The sequence below is a fragment of the Prionailurus viverrinus genome, chromosome C1 (assembly GCF_022837055.1).
Source record: "Prionailurus viverrinus isolate Anna chromosome C1, UM_Priviv_1.0, whole genome shotgun sequence".
In the NCBI taxonomy this organism is placed as follows: domain Eukaryota; kingdom Metazoa; phylum Chordata; class Mammalia; order Carnivora; family Felidae; genus Prionailurus; species Prionailurus viverrinus.
Window position 1 is genome coordinate 91,346,690 of NC_062568.1, and position 25,072 is coordinate 91,371,761.

General features: G+C 43.6%; 1 protein-coding gene across 7 annotated transcripts in view; it reads right to left on the minus strand.

The window, feature by feature from the left end:
- Positions 1 to 25,072, minus strand: part of MGAT5 (alpha-1,6-mannosylglycoprotein 6-beta-N-acetylglucosaminyltransferase) — a 334,676-nt gene that overhangs the window by 210,791 nt on the left and 98,813 nt on the right. Inside the window, exon 1 of one of the 7 annotated variants that reach the window (XM_047869768.1) lies at positions 7,277 to 7,288. The exons of the other annotated variants lie outside the window; for them this stretch is intronic. The gene's annotated coding sequence lies outside the window, so the exon portion shown is untranslated. Of the gene's footprint in view, positions 1 to 7,276; positions 7,289 to 25,072 lie in introns of those variants that run through there. 7 annotated transcript variants of the gene reach the window in all.

A 25,072-nucleotide genomic window follows, 5' to 3' on the forward strand; every position in this document is an offset into this window, starting at 1 on the left:
AGGTCTCAAATCAGTCTTCCTAAAAAAATGAGGCTCAAGTAGAGGTTGTAAATGGGTTATAAGTAGGCCAAACTCTCCAACCCCTCAATCAGAGTCTTGGGCCCAAGGACCAGCCAGCTTACAAATGGCACCATTTTCTAAGTGTGCCAAGGGAAAAGCTGAGCAGTGACCTCCTATGGGGTACTAACCCAGGATGTATTCAGAGTGTGCGTTATGTTTTAGTTCAAAGCATTCTTCTTTGTAAGCCATCTAAGAAGAAATGATGGTGAGCTCTTGGAGGATTTGACTTTCAGGATCTATAATACGGTGGATCTATGCTGGTCCTCCTTTTCACTGTTTCCTCACCTGCGAACAGCCATTAGTAGCTTGTAGTATCACTGCCAACAGCAACTGATAAATAAATTCTAGGTATGTCCCAGGAAGTGGGATAAATGCTTTTTGTGCCTTAGTTCACTAAATTGTTAGAAGAGTCCTACATGGTAAAAATTACTAATATCATCTGTTTTAGAGATGAAGAAACAAAGGCACAGAGAGATGGACTTGCCAAAGGTCACCAGCTATGAGGCAGAAGGATAAGCTAGGGACAGCCTAGGATAGTACAGCCTGTCCCACCATGCCCTGTCTCCCCTATGCCACCCCTCTTTCCCCACCAGCCTGTTTATCTGTGGCCAACATCTGTTTGTACACACACTTAAAGGGTTGTAAAAAGCAACAAAGAAGAAAATGTGACAGAAATCCTATGTAGCTCAGAAGCCTAAAACACTTACTACTGGCCCTTAACAGACCAAGATTACCACCCTCTGAATTCTAGGCAACTGGCTCTACAAAGCATGGTCCCTAACTCCACAGCAGAAGCACCAGTGAGAAATGCAAATGCCCAGGCCCCAACGCAGACCTACTTAATCAGCAACTCTGGAGGGTGGGTGAGGGGCAGGCAGCAATCAGTGCTTCGACAAGTCTCCCAGGCGACTTTGATGCCTACTCAAGTCTGAGAGCCTCTGACCCAGGCAGATGGATGTCACCTCTATGCTATACCACTGCACTGTCTATACAGTGTGGCTCAAACTCCCTTTTGCAATACTGTAACACTTCAATTCTTCCATCCCAGGCACACCCCCTGCACCTGCTGGTCAGTTATCACCATAACCCCACACCATAACTCCTTCTCCAGGGTCTCCCCGTATTCACTCAAGCTGCTCTCCCTACCTGGCTGGCCCTCTGCAGATCACACTGATAAATCCAAACCTGGTCTGTTCCCCAAGCCCCAACTCTGGTCACAATGGCTTCAGACAGCCCTTCAGACAGCCCATAAGGTCCCTTGCTAGTCTTCAGTTTAAACACTTGTCTGTTAGGGCGCTTGGGTGGCTTAGTTAAGCATCTCTTTTTTTAAATTTTTTAATGTTTATTTATTTTTGAGAGAGAGAGAAAGAGACAGAGCATGAGCAGGGGAGGGACAGAGAGAGAGGGGAAGACACAGAATCTGAAGCAGGCTCCAGGCTCTGAGCTGTCAGCACAGAGCCCGAAGAAGCATCTGACTCTTAGATCATGACTCAGGTCATGATCTCAGGGTCATGAGACTGAGCTCCGCATTGGGCTCTGTGCTGACTGTGGAGTCTGCTTAAGATTCTCTCTACCCCTCCATGTGTGTAGTCTCTCTCTTAAATAAAAAGTAAAATAAAACACTTGTCTATATAGATTATTTGCCAGTTTCACCTGAGTGGGATCCTATGACATCCTCTAAGGGACCCTCCCTCCATGTGCATTCTCAGAGAAAGACACCAGCCCTAGGGGCACAATACACCACCTGCTGCCCAGCGAACTTGTCCTCTAGGCACTCTGGCACTTTATTTAGCCCTTCCTTTTCTTTCTTTCTTTTTTTTTTTTTTTTGAATATATTTATTTTGAGAGAGTGAGCAAGTAAGCGTGAGTAGAGAAGGGGAAGAGAAAGAGGGAAAGCGAGAGTTCCAAGCAGGCTCTGCACTGTTAGCCCGACATGAGGCTCAAACTCACCAACTGTGAGATCACCACCTGATTTGAAACCAAGGGTCGGACGCCTAACTGGGTGAGCCACCCAGATGCCCCTATTCAGCCCTTCTAAATAAAGGTGAGCAGCACCTGCCTTTTCTTTCCTCCACTCCTTCTATGGTGGCTCCTGAGCACTTCCTGCCACCGGTCCCCAGGGACTGAACAAGCAACACAAGAGAGATCTCAGCCTCATGGGGCTTCTGTTTTAAAGCCACCACTCGAACTGGGGGCTGCCCCTGGGTCCTTAGGAAGTGACTGCACTTCCTGTTTGATAACTCACAGCAGTGAGTCAACTGTACCCCGGGGCTGAAGGGATTTTCCTAGGGCAAGTACGCTAGATGCTATACTAAAATGATAGCCATCTGACAATCTTCTTTACTATTTTAAGGGGGAACCCCTAATGTATGAAAGAATTACCTGTTAACTTTTAGACACGCAACTCCACTCCACTTCATCAGTGAATCCCCTGAAGAAGCTGCTAAAGGCTGCAAAGTGGAAGCAAGGGCAAGGCCAGGTCCAAAAACTGAACAAGGGCCCCCAGTAGAAGGTGGCGTGCTTCTCTGCCTTGACCTTGGGAAGAGTCCCAACTGCCCAGGTGGCACATTTGCAGGGCAAAAAAGGTGGTCGAGAAAGCCAGCCAAGGTTAAATGACACCATCTCAGAGACATACAAATTGGGAGTGAAAATCCCCAATCCCAAACTCAGAGAATAGCTCTGATTATTGAGGGCCCAGATTTCAAGTAACCACAGAGCTGTCAGAATAGTCTCTTTTCCAGTGGAATCTACAGTGTGAAATAACAGCACCTATTCTAGCACAGCAACAGCACATGCAGAGAAGTGGATTAGAACTCATCTGTACAATTCCTACCAACATAGAATTTTAAAAACCTCTTCCAAATCATTATCTGGAAGACACCCCTAACTTCCACAGTAAAGGGAGGACAACAGGACAGCAATCCTCACCAGAAGGTGCTGGAGCCATGAAAGGACATAATGATCACCATCAGTAATGGCCACAAAATTCATCAAGAGGCTGCAGAATAGTGATCGAAAAGCAGTCAATCCAGCAGAGAATCTGCCTGTCTCCAGACTTTCTAATGTAGGTAGAATCCTCTGGCAAAATGGAGCCAATAGACACTAAAAGGGCAGACAGTCTATCTCAGAAGCCCTTGTTGCCAACCTGAGTAATGCCAGCCCAAGGTCACGACTCCATGAAGAAGTCTGCACCAAGTGTGTTTGCAATGAGCTAAGCTTCTAGGTCCATCACTGCCACTCAATGCCCTAAGACCCATTTCTTCCATTCCTGTGCTTCAAAAATAGCAGCATTCATTTCCTTCCTTCCCATTCACTCCTCCACACAAGAAAATCTGGCTTCCACCTTTCCAAAACTGATCAAAGATCTTTGGCAAGGAAATATGTCAGTTCTCTTCATTTAAAAAGTAAAAGCATATGAAAAGATGGCAAAATCATTAGCCATTAGGGAAATGTAAATTAAAACCACAATGAGATACCAATTCATACCCACTAGAATGGCTATAATCCAAAAAGATAGACAAGAACGAGTACTGGTGAAGATGTACAGAAATCGGAACCTTTATATATTATGAGTGGGAATGTACAACCGTGTAGCTGGTGTGGAAAATATTCTGGCACTTCCTCAAAGGGTTAACCACAGAATTACCATGTGACCCAGATAACTGCGCTCCTAAAATTCTCCCTGAAGAAATTAAAGTATATGCCCACACATAAAAACTTGTACACAAACATTCACAACAACCTTGTTCATAATAGACCAGAAAACCCCCCAAAACTCAAAAGTCCCTCAACCAACAAATAGATGAGAAAAATACATATAATGGAATACTACTAAATCAGTAAGAATAAGTTAGGTTGCAATATGTGCTACAACATGGATGATCCCTGAAAACATTATGCAAAGCTATAAAAAGCAGTCACACACACACAAAACTACATAGTGTATCATTCTACTTTTATAACATGTCTAGAGGATGCAAATATACAGACCCAGGAAATATAGCAGTCATTGTTCAGGGCTTGCAAAAATGAAGGAATTGGGAGGTCACGACCAAGTGTTTATCTGGGGGATAATGAAAACGTTCCAAACTTAATTGTGATGGTTGCACAATCCTGTGCATGTATTCATAACACTGCATTATAGACTTTTAATGAGAGAATTTTAGGATATATAAATCGTATCTCAATAAAGCTGTTACTGTAAAAAGCAAACTCACCTCCAAAGTTGGGAGCACGAAGAGGAGCTGTACTTAGGAGAAAGGCAAATGAAAGGCAGTGGCATGGGCCACTGCAGACCCAGCAAGGACCCACCTCTCCCCGCCTCCCCATTCCCCACAGCCCAGTCAAGGCCAGTGGTACCATTGCTAAGGGCTGACCACAGGCCTACTAAGAGAAGGAAATTACATGGAGAAATCTGCCACCAGCTCACCAGACATGGCTGCTCTTACAAGCTCCCAATCAACCTCACACGCTGCCCTACAAGGCAAGGCCTGCTTTGCCTGCCAGATGCCAATTTCTCAAACCACGTGTGAACACAGAGAACAACAGCCCAGCTCCAATGGAGACTGAGGAAGCAGTTCCTTCAGGAACCCATCCAATATCCTTGGGGGGCCCATTTCTTACATCAGAAGCATTCTCTTTAGAAAATGAAGGAGGCTGGGATTGCCTGTCCCTTCAGGAGCAATGCCAACCCCAACCACAGAGATTTCATCTTTTCCTACGGCCCCACAGGACAATCCCTTCACAGCTGGCTGGTCCAACAGTCACATGGGCCAGGTGTGCTCAAACCAAGTCATCCACATCCCTCTTCTGTCCTAGCCATGCACCACGTACCACTTCAACTACTTCCTATCTTCCTTCCTATTGTGCAGTAACATTCAAGAAATCCTAAGTCAACCATGCTCATCCATGTCACCTTGGGGAATCCTGCCCATATCTCACAACTGAACCCCACCTTCTGCATAAAGCCTCCCATGACTCCCTAAACTGAAGAGAGATTATCCTCCTTGGGACACTCAGAGCAGTCTGTGCTTCTTCTGAGGGGCTTCTTACCTACTACTGTATAGGATAATCCTTTCTTACATCTCTGCTACAGGGTGTATAGGCACCCTAAAGACAGGAAACGCAAGGAATAGTGGTATCTTGCACACAGTGGATGGTCATTAAGTGTTTGCTAGATGAAAGGGCAGGATGGTGGAAATGAGATGAAGAAACACAAGTGAGCAATGACCTCCAAGACCTCCTTCTGGTGCGAACCACAAAGAACCCGGGCACTCTGAGTCTATATTTGTACCTTACCTGTCAGAAGTTTTTACCCCAAGATCTTGTCACATCGCAGTGGGAAATGACTGTGCCCTGATTAGATGGGGTTAAACTACAGAGGATATGGTGGCAGATAAGTAATAAAAGAGAAAGAAAATAAAAAAAACAAACAAAAAAACACAAACCTCTAGGAAAAAAATTCCAGAAGGGACAATGACTGTGGGAACAAAAAGGTATCTAAGACAAGAGATGTGAAGGGGAAAAAGTAGGGGGGGAGGGGAGAGGGGCAGGTGCTTGTTTCATAACCGGTTATCCAAGATGGTATGATCACAGAAAGATGCCAGAAGGGGTGGTGAGGAGGAGCCAAAAGAATACGTGCTCCCAGGCCTGGAAACCTTGGGTCTACAGCTTGCTCCACTCACTGGCGCCATGTTATCCTACATGAGTCCGTCTCAGTTTCTACATGTATGAAAGGGGGAAAGTCACAGAAGCACAGAACACTGTCAGAGCTGGATGAGTAGGGGGTAAAGGATCCTAGTTACTGGTTTTCAAACTGTGGCTTAAAGGACTTCAGGGTTCCCAGAGAGGTTTCCATCTCTGAGGCTCCAGAAATGTTTTCGTTTGAATTTTGGTTTTCTTCATTTAAAGTATGTTCGTTTGGGGGCGCCTGGGTGTCTCAATTAGGCATCCAACTTTGGCTGAGGTCAGGACCTTGCAGTTCACGAGTTTGAGCCCTGTGTCGGGCTCTGTCCTGACAGCTCAGAGCCTGGAACCTGCTTTGGATTCTGTGGCTCCCTCTCTCTCTCTCTCTCTCTTTGTGCCCCTCCCCTGCTCACGCTCTCTCTCTCTCAAAAATAAAAACATAAAAAATAAAAAAACTAAAATGTGTGTTTTTTTCTTTTTAAGTTTATTTATTTATTTATTTCAGAGAGACAGAGACAGCACAAGTAGGGTAAGGGCAGACAGAGAGTAGAGAGAGAGAATCCCAAGCAGGTTCCAGGCTGCCAGTGCAAAGCCTGACATGGGGCTCGAACTCACGACACCGTGAGATCATGACCTGAGCAGGAACCAAGAGTTGGATGCTTAACTGACTGAGTCACCCAGGCATCCCTAAAATATGTTCTTTAAAAAAATCTGTTAGAAAAATTTTTACACAAAACTTCCTTAGCTATCTTTGTACATGTGGAGTTTGAACTTTGAATTTCTATGTTATTTGGTCAGAATGTTGATGCTTGGCAGTGGTTTTGTTTGCTTATTTGTTCTATAAAATTCAAGACTACATATCGATTCATATAAAACTATATGACAAAGAACTGTCTGATACCCTAATTAAATGCTAGATGTGGGTCAGTCATAAATTTTAAGTTTCAGAGACTTCTTTGTCTGATTCCCCAGAGAGGGAGAGAGAGAAAATCCCAAGCAGGCTCCATGCTGTCAGCACAGAGCCCAATGCAGGCTTGATCCCATGAACCACGAGATTATGACCTGAGCTCTAATCAAGAGTCAGATGCTTAACTGACTGAGCCACCCAGGTGCTCCTGGGAAACTTCATTCATTCATTCATTCATTCATTCATTCTTAACATTTTTTTATTTATTTTTGGGACAGAGAGAGACAGAGCATGAACGGGGGAGGGGCACAGAGAGAGGGAGACACAGAATCGGAAACAGGCTCCAGGCTCTGAGCCATCAGCCCAGAGCCTGACGCGGGGCTCGAACTCACGGACCGCGAGATCGTGACCTGGCTGGAGTCGGATGCTTAACCGACTGCGCCACCCAGGCGCCCCAGTACTTTTAAAAAATAACAGGCATCATTACCATTTGCCATAGAGATGAACCTGTGTTTCCACAAGTCTGCAACCAAAATGTGATACAGAAATCAAGTGGGTCCTAACCTTGTAAAGACCATACACCATCTTACCAAACAACCCACTGCACTCCCCAGAGCAACTCACTGGCCTAATCGACTTTTAAAGGAAATATGATAAATTAAAATATGTAAAATACCTTCAGACAGACTGGGACACTATGTTAGGTCTTTCTTAGGAAAACAGTAACTAGGTACAGACCCTCAACTTACAAAAGAGGACACTGAGGACCAGAAAACGTTATGTCCAGTTAGAGTCAGAATCAAGCCAGGTCCTGCTTCCTAACGCGATGTGGTCTCCAGCATACCTAGCCACATCTAACCAGCTGCCTGCAGAAACTCAAAATGGAAGAGACTTACCAATATGAAACACAAATCAGAAATCACACTCCGGTGATATGCAGGAACTCTAAGTCTAATGCCATGTCCCACCAACCTCAAGGGGTTGGAAGAATCAACAGATAGGAAGAAAAATACACATTAACGGCATTACTAGTATAGGGAATAGAGACGGTCTGGGGGGAGATTCTTGTTCTAAATAGGGTGGCCTCGTGCCATTAAACGTAGAGGCTGAGAAGAACAGAAGGAAACAGAAGGCACGTTTTCCCTCCAAAGTAAGTCCAAAGTCCTGGGGAGTGGCTCTGAGGTTATTCACTAACCTGGAGGGCCCTGACACATAGGCCCAGTACTACCATCTTGAAACCAGTTGTAGGGCCCCCCCCCAGCAAGAGCCCCAAATCTCAAGTGGGAATCCTTGACAGTTGTGAGGACCACTGAGCTCACCTCCCATCCTGGGGAGCAAAGGATCTCAGGAACCAACTGCAGTGCTGGCTCCAACAGGTGTGAACAGGAGCCCTTCCTTTCCACTTTCAGGACTTGGCCCTCTGACCCATTCTAGTACTTTTCTTTATAAACAGGAAAAACACATTCTCAGTGAAAACAGCCTGCTCCCTTTAGACCTGGTTAAATAAGTACTATTTTGAGTCACTAACTGAAAGACACCCATTAAAACAACACACCTTTAGGATACTTGGGGAAGCTTTTTTCATGTCTGGGTTTCAGTGTTGTTCTTCTCTTATGTCTGGGTTTTAAATGGCCCAGTCCCTTTTACATGTGAAGCAATCAAACCAAGACAGTCCTGTGCCCAGTGTTTTCATTTCTTATGCTGCACCTGCATTCTCAGTGGGTGGGGAAAGAGAAACCTCCAACCCCACCCATCTGAAGTAGGTATTTTGCCTTGCACTTACATTGCCTCCCGAATGCAGTTCAGGGATCCATATCCAGCATCAATAGCAAACTTAATTTTCGAATACAGTAATAACGTTAATGACTTTGCATCTAGAACAGGCCCTCCTTCCTGCCGGCCCTATTCTAACCCCGCCCTCATTCTCACTCCCAACCGTCCTCTGGCCATTTCACAGAGGGCCATCTCCACCAGAGGGCGTGGTAGGGAAGGCAAACAGTTGGAAACCAACACTTGATCTCATTCTGGCTTAGCCTCTTTGGGTGTGCACACTACTGGACAGGTGGACAAAGTGGAAGGTGGACAAAGGAGTAAGAATGAAGCTGTCGCCGGTGGATCAGATAAGACTGTCACACGTTCTGTGAGTTTCACTCACCACGCCCATAGGTTATTCACAGTTCACAGAATTTCCCATCCAAAAAAAGTGAAACCACAGCAACTCCAAGAATGCAGAAAACATCTATTAAAACAAAGCAAAATGCACAGCTTTTTGAAAAATATAATAAGTTCCTTTAATCCAGGGGCTTCTCAATCCTTGGCATAACTGACATTTGGGGCTAGATAATTCTTTGTCATGGGGCACTGTCCTGCGTACTGTAGGATGTGTAGCACCATCTCTGAACTTCCACCACTAGACGACATTAGAACCCTCCACTCCCAACTGTGACCATCAAAAATGCCTCCTGACACAGCCAAACGTTCCCTAAAGGAAAAAAGCATCCTGGTTAAGAACTACTGTCTTAACCAATTAGGAGGACCTTACCCACTCAGTAGGAAGAGACTCCAAAAAGGTCAGCCCCAAGGACGAGGTTGCAAGGTGAGGAGAAGCAAACCAAGGTAAACTCAGGAATCAATCACCAGCCCTGAAGATGAGCAGGCACAGACCCTGTGCTAAGGTTGAAGGCCACAGGGAGGAGGGCTGATTCCTGATGCTGCCCCTAGCTGCCTGACAGACAGAGGAGTCTCTCTTTCACATCCTTTACTGCCAAAACTATCTTGGTGCCAGATGAGAAGCTCATTCCAAGGCTGGCTGTGCCACTGTTTACTAATTAGTATATGGCACTGGGGCTCTACCCCACAAAGACCCTAGTCTATAAATCAACAGACACAGGGAAGAAGTCTTGGAGAAGGCAAAAACGAGCTGCATCAGTTTTTAAAAATCCAGCAGGACTGTCACCTGGCTTCTAGCCCAAGAAACCAGGAACTCACATTATCACAGGTTGATGACTAAGGAGAAAGAAAGGAATGGTCTGTGAAAAGATCACAGTGTGTAAATTTGTTAGGTAGGTCTCCTCAATGTTAAAATGCTCAAAAGATTCACTTTCACTGAAAGCCAAAGGACAGAAAAGCTACAAAATAATTTTATGGTAAGTATACAATACACTTTTTTCTCTGAGGATCAGACTCTGGCAACTTCCTGTATCTAGAAAGCACCCGTGAAAACAACAGGACCCAAATGGCATGACTAATTTTAAAAAGTCAAAAATACCATCAAAATCATTTCCAAAAGGGGGGGGGCAATGCCTTCGAGATAGCAGCTCATTATTCTTGAAGTGCTCCCTGAACCCTAGAAACCAATCATCCCACCCGTAAGACCCCTCCTTCTCCAGCTGGCGGACATAGGCTGGGTGCTGGCCTATCCCATGAGTGTTTCAGCTGCACTGTCTGCAGAAATGGGATGGCCTTCCAAGCAGTTGATTTGATAAAAAACAACCACGTTAAATTGTTTTTTTTTTTTTTTCAACGTTTATTTATTTTTGGGACAGAGAGAGACAGAGCATGAACGGGGGAGGGGCAGAGAGAGAGGGAGACACAGAGTTGGAAACAGGCTCCAGGCTCTGAGCCATCAGCCCAGAGTCCGACGCGGGGCTCGAACTCACGGACCGCGAGATCGTGACCTGGCTGAAGTTGGACGCTTAACCGACTGCGCCACCCAGGCGCCCCAAATTGTTTGTTTTTTAAACTAGCTGGTAAGCGAGAAGGTGCAAACACATGCATATGTGCGAACACACACAATGTGACGTGGCCAGAGACTTATCCAATTTAAAACTTATAATGAACTTCTCATCACTTCTAAAATGGGGCTACAGTAAATCCACATGGAGCGCAGACCCCTAAGCTTTGGCCGATCCAAGTTATAAATGCTTCAGGACTGGAGTTTTTTTTAAGTTCATTTATTCATTTTGAGAGAGAGAGAGAGAGAGAGAGAGAGAGAGAGGGAGAGGCAGAGAGAGAGAGCAGGAGAGGGGAGAGAGAGAGAGAGAGAGAGAGAGAGAGAGAGAGAGAGAGAGAGAATGAGAATATCCCAAGCAGGCTCCGCGCTGTCAGCTTAGAGCCCCACTCAGGGCTCAAACTCATGAACCGTGAGATCATGACCTGAACCAAAATCCAAAGTCAGATGCTTCACCAACTGAGCCACCCAGGTGCCCCTAAAACTGGATTCTCTTAGGGAAAAATTCAATCATCAGGTGCTAATTGATAAGCTGACTTGTCCCCCAATTATGAAATTTAAGTTAACTCTCCTAAAAAACTAAGTATCTTGGGTCAACCTGACTGTGACCTGGTTATAAACCCTCAGATTACACAAAATGATAAGTTAACTCAAGCTAGAATGAAGCATCTCAGTAGAGTTTCCTGCTCTCCAAGTTACAGACTGCCTAAACCTGGGACTCTCTCAACTTTGATGCCATCTGTAATCACCTGGGCTCTTTTTTAAAAAACATAGACGTCCAGGTCTCACACCAAAAGATTCTGATTCACTTTGTCTGAGGTGTGGCCCAAGCAGGGGTATTCTTATTTTAAAGCTTCTTTAATGATGTTAATACCAGGCCAGACATGAGAACTATGACATCCTTGGAAAGATGCTCCTTTTATCAACTCTGTGGTTCCTATCCAGTGGGACCCAAAATGTGACCTTATCTGAACATTTCAAAAGAGTTTATCTTGTGATAAACTCTCTGCTCCCAAATGTAGATCCACTGGCTTACTATACAATCCTCTGCAAGGTACACTGATTTTCTCCTTAAAAAACTGCAAGCTGCTCTTACCAGGCCAATGAACAAGGAACCCTGTCCAAGGAGGCAGCCTTTCAGGAAGAGGTAGTCCACTACAGAGCCCTGTTAGATCACCACCAGACCGTGGAAGGACTTCCTGAGAATAAAACTGGACTGTTAGGGCTTTTATCAACCTCTCCTTGGCATCTGGCTCCAAAGATGAGAAGTTATTTGAGGCATCCTCAATGTCTACCAATGTTTGTAGTTACCAGCACTTCTATTAACCTTACTACTCAAAATCTGGTCTGTGGACCAGCAGCACTGAGAGGACTATACTTAGAAATGCAAAATCTGGGGCACCTGGATGGCTCAGTTGGTTGAGCATCAGACTCCTGATTTTGGCTCATGTCACGACCCCAGGGTCACTTAAGATTCTCTTTCTCTCTCCCTCTGCCCTCCTCTCCTGGCTCTTGCATTCTCTCTCAAAAGAAAAAGAAAAAAGAAATGCAAAATCTGAGAACCAACTTCAGACTGAATGAATCAGAAATGGTATTTACAACCAGATGCACATTAAAGTCTGACATGCATTGCTCTTTCTCTCATCTGGTATAGTACGAACGGGGGCAAATCAGACACTAGTTTTCAGGAGGGGATGATGAATATGGTGCAATTTCCCTTTTTTTGTAATGTACACAGAACTCAGTGATTTGATATTACTTTTGAATAAGCTGGAGTCATGTCACTAAGACTAGCTGTCTTACGCTCTTATTACTGTAAAAAACATCCAGCTGAAGTGAGACTTATAAATACAGAGGGCATGGTTTTATCACTGTGAACTACAAGGACATGTAAGACAGTTGGTCATGCTTTCTGACCGTGGGGTGTTGACCCACTATGCTAAAATCAAAGACAGCTTATATACATGTCTTCCAACTTTTAACTCTGTTACAGCAAATAATTCCATACAGTGAGTCACCCCAGGTAGCCTCTCAATATATACCTTGCTCTGCTCAAAGCTCACATCACTGGGGCTGAGTTGTTGTTTTATAATTGCTGATGGGCTCACTTTAGAACACCCACTTACCAGTCACTAGTACTTTCCCAGCTGAATTCAAAGTGAACAGCCTTCAAATAAGATAACCATATTCATAAGCTGCCTTAATTTGGCATAGACGATCTCAACCAATATTGAGTTTCTGGAAATGCCTCTATATCTGATATTTTCCAGGGCACATAAATGACTTTAGAGCCACTGAAACCCTTGCAAAGCTTTGTTGAAAGAAACTGTATCTGAAGGATGACTTAAGGGATACACAATCCATCCACTGTTCCAGATTGACTTAGCTCAACTTTTTGTGACAATGATCTCTTTTAACATTCTCTCTCCCTCCCCCCGCCTCACACACATACACACACACCCCTTAGAACTTTTTAGTCATGTCTTAATTTTTACATATATATGGCCAAGATGGAACATTAAAATAAAAGCACATTTCATTTTTAAAACAAGACAGTGAGGTTTATGAAGTTCTTGATATCATCTTTGTTAATGTTCAAAATAATTCATGACAAATCACCTTTTGCCCATTTAGTCTGTAACACACAGCACTTAATTCTGTAAGAAAAAAGTATGATTTGTCTATAAAATCAATTCCAGGAGTATTTTTTTTTTTAATTTTTTTAAAATGCTTATTTTTGAGAGATGGAGTGCAAGCAGGGGAGGGTCAGAGAGAGGGGGAGACGCAGAATCTGACACAGGCTCCAGGCTCGGGTGTGTCAGTACGGAGCCCCGATGTGGGGCTTGAACTCATGAGCCATGAGATAATGACCTGAGCTGAAGTCAGATGCTTAACTGACTTAGCCACCCAGCCACCCCCAGAATTATGTCTTTTTTTTTTAATGTTTATTTTTGAGAGAGAGACAGAGTCAGAGTGAGAGTGAGGAAGGGACAGAGTGAGAGGGAGACACAGAATCCAAAGCAGGCTCCAGGCTCTAAGCTGTCAGCACAAAGCCAGACATGGGGCTCAAACTCATGAACCGTGAGATCATGACCTGAGCCAAAGTCAGACACTTAACAGACTGAGCCACCCAGGAGCCCCAAAAGTATATCTTATTAGTATGCATTTGGTGTGGGAACCAATGTATATTCAAAACTAGATAGCAATCTAATTAATAGTCCCAGCATCAAAACAAGACAAGCATCAAAACAAGACTGCCCGATGTTTGGATTTCTTACATCTGAGTTAAAAACAAACCAAATGGTTTATAAAGGAAGGACTCTTCACTTCCTCTGGACATGTCTTCCTGCAGAATGTGCACTCCATTTTGCAGAAGAAACCACAAAGGGGACTATTCCTGCTCCTACATCAGCACATTCATAGGCCCCTGGGGAGGGGAGGAAGGACAGCATCTAAGCTGGAGTGGCAGGGGGTGCTGCTGGGTTTCCTGCCCTGGTGGGGGGGAAGGGGCACTCTCACTCTCTTCTGGCCTCTAAGGGTCAAAAGGACAGGGCTTCCCCACCCAGCAGAGCCCACCCTTGGCTACCAGGCCATCACCTGGGCACAAGTGTGGATTCCATCTCGGGCAGATCAGAAAGTTTTGCAACCTAGACGTATCTTCCAACTCAGCTTTACTCTAATGTACCTGGCACTGTACTTTCATCTTTGTCTGGCTTCTTCTATTTCCTCTAGTTCAGAACCCAGAAGGGAGGGTGTGATTAACTGGCATCTTCAAACCCCCAGAAGCTTATTTTTATATTTTTTTCTGTTTGGTTTCCAAATATCAGGGTAAGACAGGTGGTTTCCAGTAGAAATATGAAAGCATTTCTCCAAAATAACACATTGCAGGTGTATGAATCTTTAATCCTAATAAATTAAAAGATGAAATGACTATCACAGTCATAATATTTTCTCTTTCTAAATATTGATTTTTAAGAAATACTGTAAGATATGCCAAAAAAGAATTCTGATCAGATGAATGCAACGTTTGGCGAGAGGGAAGATAATCCGGAGGAAAATCGTTAGAATTATCAGCTCAATGCTCAATAATTCATACTTTGACCTGAGGGTTCCTAATGCATCCTGCCTTTAACCAACAGTCCATTAGGGATATAAATAAACATTTTTTTTTATTGTAACATATCATTTCAAACACCTCCCAGCCTCCTAGTGCAGAATACTCCTCTGAAAGCTACTAACCATGATCTAAGCTCTCGGTAAACGCTGGTCGGTCTCCCAACTCTCCCATCTTAAAAAGGGATCAAGATTGTGTATGTAAAAACATGTTTTATTTAATGGCCTTCAAAACAAACAAACAAACAAAAGGTACAACAGACAGACATCATTGTCATTTGGAATGAAAGCTCAGGCAAGGTACCCTCAAGAATCCCCAGGGCCTGAGAACTACCGATGGGAACCACTGGCTTTGGAGATTTCTAATCTTTCTGGATTTGCCCTGGTGCTGACCACAGATCTCGAAAGAAGTCTTCAAAGCAATGCATATTTGACCTAAAATAGAAAGCAGTTAAAAGCATGGAGGGGTAAAACCAATCACTAGGTTTTCACTATAAACCTGGCAAAGGCTGGAGCGCCTGGGTGGCTCAGTTGGATAAACGTCCAACTTTGGCTCAGGTCATGATTTCACGGTTCATAGGTTCGAGCCTTGCATCGGGCTCTGTGCTGACAGCTCAGCAGTTCTGATTCTGTGTCTCCCTCTCTCTCTGCCCCTCTCCCACTCACACTCTGTCTCTTTCTCAAAAATAAATAAACATTATTTTTTTTTTAACTTGGCAAAGGCTTTGCTGATTATACTGCATGCACCCAGGAGGACCTAGAGAAGGAAGTTCTCTTTCATCTTGATGGGAAGAATATCCATCCAGGCATCTGAACAACTGGTCAGATTTTATTCCATCACACAGTACACTCTTAACTGGCATTGCTTCCCTCTTCTGAGAGCTTCTAGGGAAAGCTCAGAGCCAAAATCACAGTCCCCTTCCAGAAGGTAAACTGGTGTCTATTTTGGATTTAAACCTTATTCCTTACCCTTATTTTCCCATCCTTCTTTTCTCCTGGCTTCATTTTTTTTTTTTCTGACTAAATTTTAAATGTATTTTTATCTTCCTCTATTATTTGTTTATCCTCTTTGGAACATATCATGATACCACATAATTAAACAAGGAAGAGCAAGACAGCTGTGGTAGGTAGAATAATGTACACACCCGCATCCCCAGAACCTGTTATATTACATGGCAGAGGGGAATTAAGGGTGTAGGTGGAACTGAAGTTGCTAAGCAGCTGACCATAACACAGGTTTATCCTGGATTATCCTAGGGGGGTTCCATGTAATCACAGAGCCCTTCAAAGTGGAAAAAAGAAGAAGATAGATTACAAAGACAGAATAGTCTCTCCTCAAGAAATCTATTTACTAAGTTGTTTGTATAAAACCAAGGACCCTGACATAACAAGTCTGGTCATTTAGTTTCTACTGCTAACCTCTAGTTCTACTCCTGTAGTAACAGATTAGGAATCTTCAAAGTATGGAGGGTTCCCTAATGAAGACTACAGCACAAAAGGTAGCTGCTGGAAAGGACAGTCATTGAGAGCCAGTTAGCATAAGGGCAAGAGAGATCTCAGGAGTGCCTGGGAGCACCACTCTAAGTAGGTTCCAACCAAAGCCAATTTTCATAATAATGACACCACATCACTCATTAACAGGATGTAAATACAGAGTTCTGGAAGATTTCTAGAAAAATTCATATAGGTGAGCTCTTCATCTATAGATAAATAAGGCACTGAAGGGAGACAGGGTGTGAAAGGAGAGAAGACTGTATGATAAGACAGGAAAGGCATTGATGTGGTCAAAAGCCCCCCGTATGTCACACATGCTGACCATGCGGCGTCTCTTCTGAACACTGACTGCGACCAAACGATCTGCTCCATGAAGGTGGGGCTGTCCTAATCATCACTGTTGTAAAAGCTGGCAGTTATCACCTTTATATATCCTCTCAGCTTATGAGGTAGGTGGTACAACAGCCCCCATTCACAGTGGGGGAAACTGAGGCACAGACTACTCAGTCTATTCAGGGTCAGCCAGCTACCAAGCGGTAGAGCTGTTAGAGACTCTAGCTATCCAGCCTCTTAACCAGTGCTCTAGGATGCATTAGCCAGATAGCCTGATGTCCAGAAGGTATCCAAATTTTTGAAATAAATACATGGAGCAACCTTGAAAAAAAAACCAAAGGGATTAAATCACATGATTGGGCATATAACAATAAACACTTCATCAACATGACCTGCTTTCCACTGAGGATTGGGCTTTTGCCCCCGCTTCTTCAAGGAAACCCTGTATGCCAAATATTTTCAAATGAGGAACCGGAAAGGTATGTAACAATCACCTGGAATTTTTTTCAAAACCTGGAATTTTTAAAAAAAAATACAGCTCTGAGCAGAGGCCTCGCTTATCCTCCTCTCCAAATTCAGTTTTTCTCATTCTGGGTTGGGCTTCTCTCTGGGGATTTTAAATGAAAACAACTTCCCAAGTGATCCCACAAACACCCCCTCATTTCCCCTTAACCCCCAGCCCAGTCAGGGAAGCATCTCTGCTACAAGGTGTCTTGGCTCCCATGACAGAGAGAAGAACCCAGAACAAATTGAGTATGGAACCTCATGGTGGGAACTTAATTTTAAAGAGATGAGGAGGAACAAGTAAAATTTAAGCAGTGAGCAAAAGCAGGTATGCTCCTAGGACTAGCCAGCCAGGTACAGAGCAAGAGGGCACATCCTGTCAAGTGCAGAAGCTATCCTGGGGAAAATGAGAGATTACTAACACATGTCACCAGTTTAGAAAGAGAAATCAATCTATTTTTCTTTTGCAATTTCATCAAAGTGACATCAGAGTGGCATTTTAGAGTATTTTCCAGAACACTGGACAAAAGGGCAATGAGAGGCCAACTAGAGAACTGAGACCCCATCAGACAAACATTTATGAAAGGGCTCGATGTGTGCTCTCCAGGGTCCTACAGATCATGGAGAAAACACTGAAGGTTCAAGAGATAGTCCCTGCCCTTGGAGAAAACTCCCACCCCCCCCAACACACACAGGGCAGCACAGAACGCTGCCAACTGGGACCTCTAGCCAGGGCTCACTACCAGTGGGTCTCAAAGATTCAGGGACTGGAGAGAAGCCCCAGGAGGTTTCATGGAGACCCATGAACTGAACTGAGTTTCTTTCTTCATTATCCATCATTTCCAGAACTCCAGCTACTGCCAGGCCCCAGGTTAGACACCAGGAGATAAAAGGTGAATAAAACAAAGTTCTTGAAGTCACTGAGTGCAAGTGACAAGCTTAGAGAAAGGTACACAGCACTGGAGATAGCTGGATTCTCTGCAGGTAACAGACCTGGGAGGAACCACCCTGGACTAAAGGGAGGGAACCATGAGGCAAAGAGTTCCAGGACAAGGGGCAGAGCTTTGAACCAGCCACTTAACATTTCAAAGACTTCGTTTTGTCTGTCCTTAAAATCAAGCAGCAGAAATAGGTGCTAAGTCCCTACCATTTTAAGTATCAAATGAGAAGAACAAAATTTTATATGCTAGCTATTTTAATAATTCAGGATGACCAGAATATGATCGTGGAAGGGGGGGGGCAACAGATTATAGAAATTGATCTACAGTGAGAGAATTATAGACAAATGAAGCCATTATGCAAACAGAAAACCACCAAAGTTCATTTTAACTGTGCCCCCTCCATTTTATCCCTTGTTTCAAATACACTAAATTCATGTCACTTGCCTCTCATAACCACTAGATTTACAAGCCCATTAAAAATACTTTTATAATCACTCCATGCAAAAAACCGTGGTCATTACTATAATGATTTAAATGCCTACAGCAGTACAGCAGCAGCTGGGGGAAATTTATTAATACCTTAGCAAAACGTGCTGTGAATACGCTATTGGGATATTTACTTTTTAAAAGTTCCTAGTTTTTTCCCCAGTAAGTTAACATTTAACTGACACTGTGACTGCCCCCAAATCAATGGGATCAGGTAAACTGCTTCCTCATTTCCTCCAAGAGCATTCTCCCCATCAAAAACCACACCCAGGATCAAGCTAAGGCAATGGATCAAGCTAAGGCACTTTCTCAATCCTCATTGGGCATCAAAATCACCAGGACAGACTTTTAAAATGTACCTATCAGCCCAGCCCCCTCCTCCAGATTACAATTCAATTGGTCTGAGAAGGTCAGGAAACCATTATAAATGTTAAGCACCCCAAAACTCTAAGGTGCAGCTAGAGTTGAGAATTACTGACTTAAAAAGTATACATCTTACCAGATGGATAATTAAGTAAGCAGGGAGAAAAGAGGAGGAACGCGTCTAAACGGGGGGGGGGGGGTGAGGGAGGGGGGCCTGGGATGAGCCAGAGACCACATGCCCCATCTATAAAGGGAACCACCTCTCAGCTCCAGCCCCTGGATAACTTAAGGGAACATAGTCTGGGGTGACCAGATTGTCCACACTTTCCAGAGAATCCAGAAACCCAGCGTTTTGGGTCAGATCTGTTTATAAGTGGTAGCACTAATTTAGTTTTTTTTGTTTGTTTTCATTTTTTTTCTTTGAATTCTAGGCGGGCCAAAGTTTAAGGGAGTTTTACAATCTTGCTCATCTGCTCAGTCCACATCATAACAAGTGTGTTCCTTTATCCTATTTGTCTAACCATTCTTAACATTCTCAACAGCAGACAGTACTGTTCTTAAAACGATTTCTGATCATCACTGTCAGTGGCTACAGAGCACTAGCTTTTAGTCCACATGCTCTACCCAGTGCAACTTTGTGAATGAGTCACATCTAACTGCCAATCCTAAGAAACTGGAAAGATGACTGATTCTAAATCATCTAGAGAAAAAGAGAGATGCAGGCCCCAGTATTCAGAAAGTCTAAGTGACAGGCCCAGGACCACCAAAGACTGAAGTTAAGGATGACCAATGCTATCCAGTGTTTGCACTGGAAATGCCCCCCAAGGGGAAAACCTCCCATCACAGGCAGGGTAAGATGGTCGGTCACCCTAGATGAAAGACAGAACCACACTGCTGTCCCTTGTGCATGCCCGCCCATCCCCTATAATCTGATAATTCTTTATATGAACATACATGTTGGTTTCACAGTTTGCTCCCTGTTAAGATTCATACTCCTTGAATGAAGAGATTCATGTCCTTCTGCAAATGGACTCCATATATGGTGGAAAAAGTCCTTGAAGCCCCTTGGTCAATAAAGATGCCTGCTGGTGTTGTCCTTGGAAAATATAGGCATTCTCCTACTTCACTAACACGAAGTAGGAGAAACAGAAATAAATCAAATGAGTAACTAACTTTAAGCTGGATGCCTCTTTGTCTCCTTGGGCCATGAAGTCTCCTTCTCCTCTAATGAGGTCATTACCCACCAACAAGGGAAATGACACCTAGTGTGTTCCCAATTCTCCATTCAGAGATATACCTCAGAAGGCAGCTTCTCACCCATGAAAGAAGTTTGCCTTTGTGTTCCTCTCAGAAGCCCGCGTTAGAATTACTCAAGAGGGTCAGAACTGAATGCAGAGTATCTTGCTTGGACAGGGAAGAAATCAGAAGTGGTACAAAGATTTGAGAATTCGATCTAGATTCAAATCTCAACACTGGCATGAATTGGCCCTGTTCTCCTTTGGAATATAGAAATGGAGATCCTGTCTACTTTGCAAAGGGTCTAGTCCATTGCTTAGCCCTTGATAACACATGGGTATTCCTGAAGAAGTTTCAGGACTCCTGTAAGGAGCCCCAAAGGCTTCTGAGATTCAGATGAGAGAATTCATTTAAAAACCTACTATCTGCTTTCTCTGACCCAGTTTTATTCTGAAGCAGATAGTGGTTTTCCTATTGCTCTTTATTTCCCTTTCTCAGAAGATGCAAGCACATCTGTGTGAAACACAAAAAATGCAGGCAAGTGTCAGCAAAATGTCACCACAACTGATACAAAGGATGCTTCTATCTGGTCCATCAGTTTTGATAAGGAAGCCAAGCCGAACTCAGTCACCAAAACGAATTCCCAGTATTAATAAAGATGGCTACTTCAAACCATCTCCTAGGTTAGCACCTACAAGTCTGAGATGCATTCCACTGAGTTCATTATAACCCATAGTAATATTCCATCTCTTGCAGCAAAACTACTCTTTATAATTCACTGTATGGAGCCATACATTGGCGGATGCTGTATTTTAGAATTATGACCAAAACAAGACCAAAAAAACAACAATAAAATAAGCTCTGTGCCTTTATGTTTTACAATCTAAACAAGATAAAACAAAACAAGATTTACACATGCCTGGGAAACAACTCACACTGACATAATTTTAAGAGAACTGCATCTCAGATTCAAGAAGAATAAATGTCTGTACTATTCTTCTAGCACAAAACCTGTTGTGGCAGTTCGACTTTTCACGTAAGAAAGTTATGACCTTAGGTCACCAGATAGAATTACGCTGCTCAAATTTATTCTTGGCAAGCTCTTTGGGATATAATCCACTTTATAAGGATAAACAAGTAGTAGCTGTCAAAATCTTACACACACTACCACCACTCCTAGAATCAAGTTTGTCCATGCTATTCCTAAAGTGTTTGCCAATGAAGTCAAGAAATAATCCAATAGTTCATGAAACAGGAAGTGCTACATTCCAACCTGGCAAGAGAAATAGGCGTTAAAATGCATTACTGAGGTCTGTAGTCTACTTAACAGCAAGATCTCCACGTCAACTTCCTGGTTTTAACATTGTATTAGAGCATATCAGATGACACCATCGGGGAAAAACTAGGTTCATGGGACACTCTTCTCACAAGTTCTCATGAAATAATTATTTATAAATATAGCATTTTTTATAGCATTAATTATTGCCTATTTACCTATTTGGGAAGATTTTTCATGACACAGAAGCCCAAACCCCTTTCCCTGTGCTCCCCTTCTACTTATGGGTCCAGCATGGGACCTATCCCTAAATACTTTGAAAAGGGTCTACAGAGGATTCTGAAAAACCTTCCCTGTTCAGTGAGAACCACTACCCCAATAACGTAAGTCACTGGAGACTTTTAAGAATGGAGAGAACTCCATATATGATCTTGGCTGCTGTGTAGGGAATTTGAAGAATAAACACGGCTGGAGCCCAGGAGCCCAGGAGCCCAAGGAGGCAGTTCGTGCAACTCTGGGTGACAAATGAGTCAAATAAAGACCTCGACAGAGTAGTGGTGGGCATAATAGGTAGAAACCAGGAGCCAGAAACATTTAAGAGGTCACATCAGCAGAACAATGAGCAGTGACCAGTGGTGGGAATGGGGGAGAAGGAAGCTTGGATGACCACTAGACTTAGAGCTTGGTCAGCTGAGAGAAAGTAGTGTGTCATTCACCAAGACAGGAAATGGGAGGAGCCAGTGTGTGAGGGAGGATTAAGAAACCTGCCTGAAGGTTCTACAGCACTCTATGATATATTACTGACAGAACAGTCTTCTTCCTGAGTGTAAAAATTCTCCCTCCCTCAGCTGACTGGGCATAAAGTACCAGGAGATGCACAACTTGGCACAGCAGGTGCCAAGGGCGATCACTGCTCTGCCACAGCAGCCGTGGTCAGTTCATTCTCCCATCCAACCACATATGCAGTCACATGACCCCACAGACCTCCGGTTAGAAAAGGGCTATCCAACTACCCAACTGAGATGCCCCACAGGATCTAGAGGTTCTTGGATTCTAGTATTCCTATAAAAGGAACTAAATGCCACGGGGAATCAGAGGTAAAAAAGACTCCCCCCTTCGAAACTGAACTGCTTACAACCAATGTTTTCACATTTTTCTTTCTGGTAGGAGTCCAGTTATGGAGGACGGGAAGAGGGTCCTGCACAAACACTTCCCAGGCAGAGCGCCACAGCTCAAGTTTCACTTAGAAATGCATTTCTTTGAGAAGAGAATCAAAACTCCAGGAACCCCTTCAATAAAGAAACATTCCTAAAGGTAGAAGGGGGGCTGAGAAATAGCCAGCCCCTATTACCTTCTCTAAAAGGATCCTTTCTACAATGTCACGGATTATCAGAAATTAGCCTCTTCACCATGTTCTTCATCTTCTACCCCCCTTATCTTCATCGACAGAGAGGCCATTTTCAAATGAAGCACTGCCACCTCAAGTCCTCAACAGACACAATCTGTCCCTTCTCCAAATCCCAGAGCACTCTGTATCACTCTCCTGACCTTCATTAAATGTCTGTGCCACGGCTGTTTCTGTATTTGTCTTATTTCTCTGATTATTTTACTGGGGATGCTGTATATAAAGTACTATTTCTTGGAGCACCTGGGTGGCTCAGTAGGTTGAGCATCAGACTTCGGGTCAGGTCAATGATCTTGCAGTTCGTGAGTTCAAGCCCTGCATTGAGCTCTCTACTGTCAGCAGAGAGCTGGCTTCAGATCCTCTATCTCCCTCTCTCTGCTCCTCCCCAACTTGCACTCTCACAAAAATAAACAAACATTTAAAAAAAAAAAAAAGGAGGTACTATTTCTTGAGCACTTGCTATGTACCACCTAGGTGCTTCATGTATATCCGAATTAATCCTCACAGCCAATATAATATCCACTTCATGGATGAGAAACCCAAGGCTGAGACACTACTACAGGGCACAGCCCCTACCCTCTGTGCTAACCCAGACTGCCATTCTGGTAGGCCCTAGTTTACTCCACATCACATATGTGATGTGTGAGGTTTTTGTGCCCATGTCCTCTAACACAAAAGTTCTTTCCTACAAAAGATAGTAATTATTTGCTTAAACTGCATTCACATCTCCCAGCCTCTCCCCCATGAGGGCCACCCTCCACCCATACGCTCTTTAAATCAATGATCCCATTAACCAGATCCCAGTGTTCCCAGTGGGGCCTGAGTCTTGCCAAGCACTGGTACTGACACTGTCACATCCCTTAATCTGGATCCCTTACTTCTGTAACTTTTCTATCATTTCCATCATCATCATACAGTGCCTACTACATGTCGTGTACAACCTTAAGGCTTCACAAATATTAACCTGGCTTAAAGTCTCAATAATCTTTTAAGGCTAATACTCTTACCCCATTTGACGGATGAGGAAATGGAAATACAGTAAGGTTAAGTAGCCTACCCTAGGCCATTCAGTTAGTAAGTGGTTGAACAAAACAGAGTTAACTTTTTTTTTATTTTTTTTTTAATTTTTTTTTTCAACGTTTATTTATTTTTGGGACAGAGAGAGACAGAGCATGAACGGGGGAGGGGCAGAGAGAGAGGGAGACACAGAATCGGAAACAGGCTCCAGGCTCTGAGCCATCAGCCCAGAGCCCGACGCGGGGCTCGAACTCACGGACCGCGAGATCGTGACCTGGCTGAAGTCGGACGCTTAACCGACTGCGCCACCCAGGCGCCCCCAGAGTTAACTTTTTTGAAAGCCACAGCAAACTTTGGCTCTTATTCAACCTTCCTCCTCGCCATACCCCAGTTAAAAATCAACATGGCTTTATTTACCATTGGAATTGTCGTTAAGCCAGGTTTCTCCATTCCGGATTGGTATAATTGATTATTCCGAATGTAGGTGCAAAACTTCCTATTTATTCCCAATACATTTCATATGGTTACTGTGGTCCATTGTTCTAGCCCATTGGTTTTCTTTGAATATTTTGTAGATCCAAATTCTAGATGTCATTTTTACCTATCACTTGTAACTTAGATAATTTTAAATTAGATTCCTTCAGCAATCACTATCACAAGATCCTGAGAGAAGAGGATATAAAATAAAACAAACAACTAAGTAGTGATAGAAAACAAGGAAAAGTAACAGTTCAGACAAACCATCAATTCTCCAAAGTGCTCCCCATGGAGGCTGAAGGGGGTGGGAAGTCCACCCATCAAGAAATCGTGCAACTGTTCATTTCACTGTGCAGTAATCTCCCCTGAAAGAATGGTGTCCCCAGTTAAAAAGAAAAGTTCCAGGGCACCTGGGTGGCTCAATCAGTTGTGCGTCTGACTCTTGATTTCTGCTCAGATCGAGCAGATCTGCATAGATCGAGCCCTGCATGGGGTTCTGCACGGACCTGCATGGATCCTGCTTAAGATTTTCTCTGTCTGTGTCTCTCTGTCCCCTGCTCTGTCCCTCTCCTCTACTTGCTCTCTCTAAAAAAATAAAAATAAACTTTAAAATATTAAAAAAAAAAAAAAAGCTCCTTATGAGAGGACATCTTAAAAGGAAAATCTATGGTGACCTTCTGACATGTGGACAATACATCTGTACACTCATGTACAAGCAGCATTTACCCACCGCCCACCACTGAGGTATGTGGCCTATTTGATGTTTATTTATCTTTCTTTGGTAATTCTATCACTTTATTGAGATACAATTCACATACCATACGACTCACCAAGTCAAAGGATACAATTCACCAGGTTTTAGTATATTCACAGAGTTGGGCAGTGATGGGAACAGTTTTAGAACATATCCATCACCCCAGAAGATATCCCATACCCTTTAGTGATCACCTCCATCCTTACCCCAAGCCATAGGCAATCACTAGCCTACTTCCTGTCTCTAAAAGTCCCTCCTGTGGATGTTTCATATAAATGGAACCATAGAATA